This window comes from Eupeodes corollae, chromosome 3, assembly GCF_945859685.1.
Source record: "Eupeodes corollae chromosome 3, idEupCoro1.1, whole genome shotgun sequence".
Taxonomy (NCBI): Eukaryota; Metazoa; Arthropoda; class Insecta; order Diptera; family Syrphidae; genus Eupeodes; species Eupeodes corollae.
This window is the reverse complement of record NC_079149.1, coordinates 47,071,676-47,079,660: the sequence shown is the minus strand read 5'-3', so window position 1 is coordinate 47,079,660 and position 7,985 is coordinate 47,071,676.

Genomic DNA, 7,985 nt, shown 5'->3' with positions numbered 1-7,985 from the left:
AAACTACTTAAGTTACACCGCTATTAATAGAAACTATCGACTATTATTAGAGCTGCTACAAAAAATCTGAGAGTAGATTTGAAATCAGTGCACCCAATTAGTAAACAACGTTAAAACAATGTCATGCAACACAAAAAACGGTTGATTTTGTTTTTTTGTGTTATCGAGCTTATATACGATCTGCAAGCACCTTGAACGTTTTAAATCCAGTGTTGACCAGTTGTTTTTTGTTGCGACGTTGTTTTATCTGGTGCCTGCCCTCCTCACAGCGTCTTTCATTAGCAATAGTTTACAAGTAGCGATTAATATGCCAGTACGTGCCAAACCGTTCCTGGTGCGTTCATCTACCTTAAAGTTACCTGGAATGCCTCTATGGGCCGGCACCCAGCAAAGTTGAATATTAAACTGTTGTTTCATCGCCATTAGAGACGATCGACAGTTATGGACTGTTATAGAGTTTGTAGACACAGAGTCGAGAGATTTGATAGCAGCCTGGCTATCTGAGAAAATGCAGATATCAGATGTCGATATCACGTTTTCTTTAAGCCAGGACAAGACTTCCTTTATCGCCAAAAGTTCCGCCTGGAACACGCTACAATGATTAGGAAGGCGGAATGAAAGACTTAATTTCAGTCGTTTAGAGTACACACCTCCACCAACCCCTTCTTTTGTTTTTGACCCGTCTGTATAGAAATTGATTGACTCATCTTCCAGGAATGTCATATCCTCCCAAAAAGATCTGAGAGGTATAGAAATTTCTGTCGAATTGTAGTTGGGGGATGGTGTAGTCTGTGTGCTTTGGGATTGATTCTAAATACCTAGAATTACGGAGTGGCCAATGTTGTTGTAAGTCCACTGCGACGAAGCATTGAGGCGAATAGCAGAGCTTGCAGCTATTTGTTTGCTAAATATGTCAAGAGGTGTTAGATAGAGTAAGGTGTCCAGTGCCGCAGATGGGGTCGTGCGAAGCGATCCGCTTGTACATAGGCAGGCTGAACGTTGGACTTTATTTAACTTATCCCTGTTTATACCTTTCTCTAAAGCAGTCTACCATACTGCTACACCGTACGTTAAAATCGGTCTGAATACCGATGTGTATAGCCAATGCGTGATTCTGGGTTATAAGCCCCATTTATTATCAATAGCTTTTTTGAAAGAAAAGAGAGCTACAGTAGCTTTTTTGACTCTTTCCTGTACGTTGCATTTCCAATTTAGTTTTTTATCTAAGACAAGACCCAGGTATTTAGCCTCGTCTGAGAATTTTAATTGGATTACTTTAATATAGGGAGGGTTGACAAATGGAGCTTTGTATCTCCTCGAAAATAAGACCAAATCGGTTTTGTGTGGGTTAACACCCAGTCCACACCGATCAGCCCAAAGTATTAGTCTGTCCAAGGCATTTTGTAAGAGTTCTTTTAGGGTGTTAAGATGCTTTCTTGAAACTGCTATAGCAACGTCGTCCGCATAGGCTATCACCCTGAAACCCTCCGCATCCAGACTATTTAGGATTTCATTCACCACTAGGTTCCAGAGGAGGTGGGATAGAACACCACCTTGCGGTGCCCCTCTACTAACAAATCGTCTACCAGAAGAGTTGCCCAGTTTTGAGTTAATTATTCTGCTAGTAAGCATTAAATGAATTAACTACCGAAGCGAAATCTACATTTAGAGATGTTAGTGTAGATGTGATTGCAGATGTTTCCACGTTGTTAAAGGCACCTTCGATGTCAAAGAAAGCAACCATAGTGAAATCTTTATGATGGAGGGAATATTCGACGGTGCGTCCTAAAGAGTGTAACGCAGTTTCCACCGATTTAGCTTTACAGTAGGCATGTCATGTTGAGACGAAGACAGAAGTCTTGTATCGATACTTGCCCTTAAATGGATATCAATCAATCTTTCCAAGGTCTTAAGAATTAATGATGATAGACTTATATGTAGGTCGTAGACCATTAGGATTGACTTGTGAGCATTTACCTGCTTTGGGTATAAAAACAAACAGCTGGTAAAAATTGCTGAAGGATTGATGCAATTGTGTCAGAAGTCTTTTGTAACTTGTCTGGTATTATTCCATCTGGTCCTGCAGATTTAAATGGTTTGAAGCTGTTGAGAGCCCATTATAGCTTGTCCCTTTTGATCAGACCTTGTGGATATGTTGTATTTGAACTTGAACGTATATAATTGTTGCAAGTTTCGGTGAGAGAACTACCAGGAAAGTGAGTGTTCAATAGTAAGTTCAGCGATTCATTACTTGAATTTGTCCAGGAGGTATCTGCATTTTTCAAGCAGCTTGGCATCGCAGGAATAGTTGAAAGAATTTTCCGTAACCTAGAGGCTTCAGAAGTTTCTTCCATATCGTGCCACAGAAGGATCTCCAAGAAGATCGCTTAGATTTCCTTAGTGCATTCTTGTAGATTTTTAGTAATTCTTTGTAAGAGTCCAAGTGAGAGGTTAGTCTTGTTGCTTTGGCCCGGTCAAAGTGTTTCAAATGCTTTGCATTTCTTTTTTTTGTTATTATGTTCAAGAATTGCATTTAAATTTCCTTCTAATTGTGGGTTTCATTCAACTAATTGCAATACTTCTCTTGCATTATAAAGTAAAAACGGATTTTAATGCGTATATAAGAATTAAAAGTTCCTTTCAACTATCATTTTGAGATTATGGAAACTGTGCTGTCAAAAAGTTAAAGCATTTTATAAGAAGTAAAAACGAGTAACCATTGGTCTTTGCTATCCCACTTTCAGGTTTCCACATTATATTTACCTCCATCTACTTTTTAGCATTATGCAGATGATGATATGTATGAACATATATGTAAATCCGTCTTCATCTTGTATATGTTTGACATTTATGCAGTAGAATGTACCCAAGATATCTATCTGTGTAGCCAGTTTATTGAACAGCGCGAATTTCAACGAAATTTACCTAAACACTTTTATATTTGTTTGGCATAGAAAATCCGTACAGACAATTGTCTGTTGCAACTTAACATTTTGTCAGATCTGTCAAAAAAATTACCTTATTTTTCGTCAATGTCAGATAACATTTTAAATTATCAGATTTGTTTTTTTTAAGAAATCAGACATTTTTTGAAATTTAATCTGTTTTCAGAGTATCGTATTTTGACGTTTCGAATCAAACTTCAAAGAAGATTTTTTCATATTAACATTAAAAAAAAGTGATATCAGTTCCACTGTAAAGAAGCAAACAATTTTTGTTCGAAATCCTAAATCAAAGCGGTTTAAAATAATTTCTTCCCCAAGTGTACTTATTATTTGCGATGGTGAATTTTTAACCTACCACATTTTTATTTCACCTCTAGCGGAAATTGTACTAATGGAAATGAAACATGACTAAACTGGTAACTACGCACCGCTAGATGGCAGCTTTTAGTTATTTACACTGACAAACATGTGTGAGCAATGAAGCTTGATGGTATATATTACAAAATATAATGTTATAAGTTTGACTTGAGAGCCGCTTTGACAACTTGATTATTTTATGCACATCCAAGTATTGAACAGAATACAAAAAATAAGCATTACTGGCTATTATTATTAAAAATAACAAATTTTTAATTAGAAAATCATTTTCGGAAATGGTAACTTTAACACGCTAGAAAGAATTATAAGAGTGAAATGATACTAGAAATTGCTTCCCTCAATTAATATTTGAGATAGACTTAGATAGTTTTATAGCTATAGACAGCAAAACTGAAATCGGACAGAACTACTGAGACTCGTTCGTTCCCCAAACACGATTGAACCAAAGAATTGAAAGACGGACCCAAACCAAGCCGCCTTAGTATCTCCACTCGTCCAGTTTGACTCGGGGCAAATTTTAGACCTTTGGCTCAGTCGTATGTTCTCAGCTTGAAGATTTCTGATAATTTTCTCAGTCATATTGATTAGTTCACTATTCATTCTCACTTAGGAATTCAATAATTAGCTTTTTTCATATTTGAACTTTGAATCACAAAAAATTTAATTCTCAAAAACAAGAAAGTGGCATCAACAACTTTGTTCCCTTTTTTTGAAAAAAAATAACAGATATTTCTTTCATTTTCGAAATATAAACTGGCCAATTTCAAATCATACAAATTTTGTTCTTAGATTCCTGACAGCAAATGTAAGACATTTTTATAAAAACATGTTGTTTATATCTTTGAGAACACGGAAGTCTCTAAGATCTTGGAAATATAAACTGACCAAATGGGACGTCAAAATGAGAAAAGATTTTGTCCTTTATCAATCGTCAAAATTTTGCAAAGCTTTTTGAAACAATTCTGAAAAGGTTATCCAAGGTTTAAGCCATCTACTAAGACGTTCAGTTTAAATATAATTGTCTTTGTATTTATAAATTAAATAAGTTATTTAAGCCAAGAGAATACATTGGCACTGAATTTTGTTAATTTCAAGTTAAAATTTCAGTCAAATTGATTCGTTTAATGATACCCTAAATATCACTTTAATATTATATCCAATGGCACAGAAAATCATATAAACATGGAGTTAAAGAACAGGTATACAATTTTTAACTAAAAACTTACAGTTTTATTCATCGATCACTAGATTCGACTCTTTTTCGGCGACTTATTTCAATTTCCTTTTCTCTTATTGACTCAATTTTTCTTTTTCAAACAAGAATTTTCACACGCGAATTGTTTTATTCGGTATTTGGGACTTAATATTATATTATTTATCACAATTTAAGACCGAGGAAATATTTATTTCTACTTTTAATTGTTATTTAAAGTTCGACACTTAACACGCACAGCAATGAAGTCTTCTGAATGCTTTTTCGTTTCAGTGATGCCAGACATACTTTTTTTGGGGGAGTATGTTTCATTTTGGAATCCTACGAAACGGGCCACCCAAATTTGGTGTCGTTAAAAAAAATTGTTATTAAAGACTCTTAAGTCAGTGGGCAAAATGCGAAAAAAGGAGTTTAAATCCTAAGAACCAGAAGAAGGTCACCAAGAATAAACAATAAAATCAAAAAAGGCCATTTTGTATAATAATTTTTTTCGCCTGAATGCATTAAACTGTATACTTACTTACTTAAGGTGGCGCTACAGTCCTGTGTGAACTAGGGCCTCACCGAACAAACTTCTCCATCTAGTTCGGTCTCTAGCTATATGTCTCCAGTTTTGCGCTCCAAATTTGGTTAGGTCACTTTCCACTTGTGCGCGCCACCTTATTCGCGGTCTTTCTCTTCTGCGCTGCCCTGTGGGTGTTGATACGAAGACTTTCCGGGCCGGAGCATTGGTTTCCATTCGCTCTACGTGACCCAGCCATCTCAGTCGTTGCACTTTTGTCCTTCTGGCTAAGTCTACGTCACCGTACAGCCCGTACAGTTCGTCGTTCCATCCTCTCCTCCACTTGCCTTCTATGCATACGGGACCATAGATCACCCGAAGAACTTTACTCTCAAAACGACCCAAGGTGCTTTCATCCGCTTTTGTCAAAGTCCATGATTCTGCACTGCACAGCAGGACGGGGATGATGAGGGAGTTATATAGCGACACTTTGGTCCCTGGACTTTACCACTCAATTGCTATCTAAGCCCAAAGAAACAGCAATTAGCAAGATTTATTCTGCGTTTGATCTCAGCGCTGGTGTTGTTTTGTGCGTTTACAGCGGAGCCTAAGTAGATGAAGTCCTTGACTACCTCAAAATTACGTCTGTCGATGGTGACGTTTTGAACAAGATATCGATGTTGTATGTTCTTTCTTGACGACAGATGTACTTAGTTTTGCCCTCATTAACATTTAAACCCATTTTTGACGCCTCTGATTCAATACTCACAAAAACCCCATCGACATCACGCTGAGTTCTCCCGATTATGTCAATGTCATCAGCATATGCTAGTAATTAGATAGACTTTTAAAACATAGTACCTTTAGTGTTGACGTGTGAGCTCAGCACTATTCTTTCAAGTACGATGTTAAAAAAAATCATATGACAGCGCACCACATTGTCTTAAACCTTTTTTGATGGAGCACCGTGAATTCTCCATGGTCATCCTGCACAAACGGACGAGTTTGGCACGGATGCCAAAACTAGACATGGCTCTATACAGCTCGTCCGTGTAAATGCTGTCATATGCGGCCTTGAAATCGATGAAAAGTTGGTGGGTGTCGATTTGGTGTTCTTGGATTTTTTCCAGGATCTGCCGTAATGTGAATATTTGATCGACTTTAAACTTTCCTGGTCTAAAGCCACACTGATAAGGACCTATCAGGTTGTTGACAATGGGCTTTAGACGTTCACATATTACGGCAGAGAAGATTTTATAGGCGATGTTAAGTAGACTGATTCCTCTATAGTTGGTGCAGTTAAGAGGGTCTCCTTTTTTCAGGATCGGGCAAACAATACTGAGGTTCCATTCATCGGGCATGCTTTCTTCCGACCATATCTTACAGATAAGTTGGTGCATGCTCCTAACCAACTTATATCCAGCTGCTTTAAAGAGCTCGGCATTCAAGCCATCCGCTCCAGCGGCTTTATAAGACTTCAGCTTAGATATGGCAATCCTTACTTCGTCTAAGTCGGGAGGACGGGATTGTTGGCTTTCGTCGTCTATGTTGAATGGATCATCCTGCCTGACAGCGGAATTCAATTCGTCGTCGTCGTTATAGAGTCTGCTGAAGTGGTCCTTCCATATCCTCAGCATTGGCTGCGGTTCCACTATGATGTTTCAACTTTCGTCTTTGCAGCCTTCGGTTATAGGTTTATGTACCTGTGAATTTCGTCTCACCTGTTCATAAAACTTTCGAACTTCATTCCTGCTTTTAAACCTCTCAACATCTTCGACCGCACGCTTCTCATGCCCTCTCTTTTTTCTTCTGAGAAGTCGGCGTTCCTCTTGCCTCTTCTCCTCATAGAGCTCATGAGCAGCTCTTGTCCTTTTATGCAGCGCCGCTTTACGTGCCTGTTGTTTGGCTGCAATTTCCTGCCGACATTTCTCATTAAACCAAGGGTTAATTATTGTTGGCTGCTTAAAACCCAGCACATAAACTGTATAGAAATACAAATTATACGAAAGCTTCACTACTGAAATGTCACCCTCTAAAGTTAAAATGAATCGCCTTAAAAGGGTATAAAGTGAGCCTGAAAATTAAAACCGCCATAAAATTAATTAATAGCACGTTTCCACCAAAAAATAAACCGAGATTTAAGGCAAATGATTTAAAATAAATCATGAGGTGTTTCCACCAAAGAATAGGAGATTGATTTGACATTGTCATAACAACCAATCGTCAAATTATTCTCCTTTCGAAAAGAAAACAAATATGAAATTTGTATTGACTTTATTGATTGATAATTCAATATTTTTTAATTATGAATTGTTAATTTCTTTAAAAAAGAATGAGTAATTTAAAACTTTTAGTATATCTCGTCAATTGATTCTTCTCAATAATTTGAAAGTGGTAGTGGGTGCTTTGGACAGGAGAATTCACTTTTATAGAAAAAAACGCCTGCAGTGCTTAATAAACATTTTGGTAGCTAGAAAGAACAAAAAATCAATCCAAAATACATTTTTAAGAAAGCAGCCTATAAGAAAAGTCTGGGTTAAGGTAAGTACAATGTACAACAACCCAGTCCACTGTATTTATTATATTCCAATTTCACAGGTACGTTCAAGTACTTTTTGGGAAGAGGATGTTATTAAGAACGACGATGAATTCTTTGAAGAAAATGTCCGTATGTACCGACAGAGTTTTGAAGATCTTTGTTCTCATCTTCAGCATTTAAAAAAAAGACACCATTTATAGAAAGTCCATACCTCTTGGGAAGAGGATTGAAATAGCCTTATATGCACTTGGATCCTCTGCAGAGTACAGAAGTGTTGGACACTTCTTTGGTGTTGGAAAATGCACGGTTTGTAAAATTTTAAAAGAATTTTGCAAAGCCGTGTGGAACGTGCTCTCACCTATATATTTGTCTGCATACCCACTTACCGAAGAAAAATTGGCGTTTAAA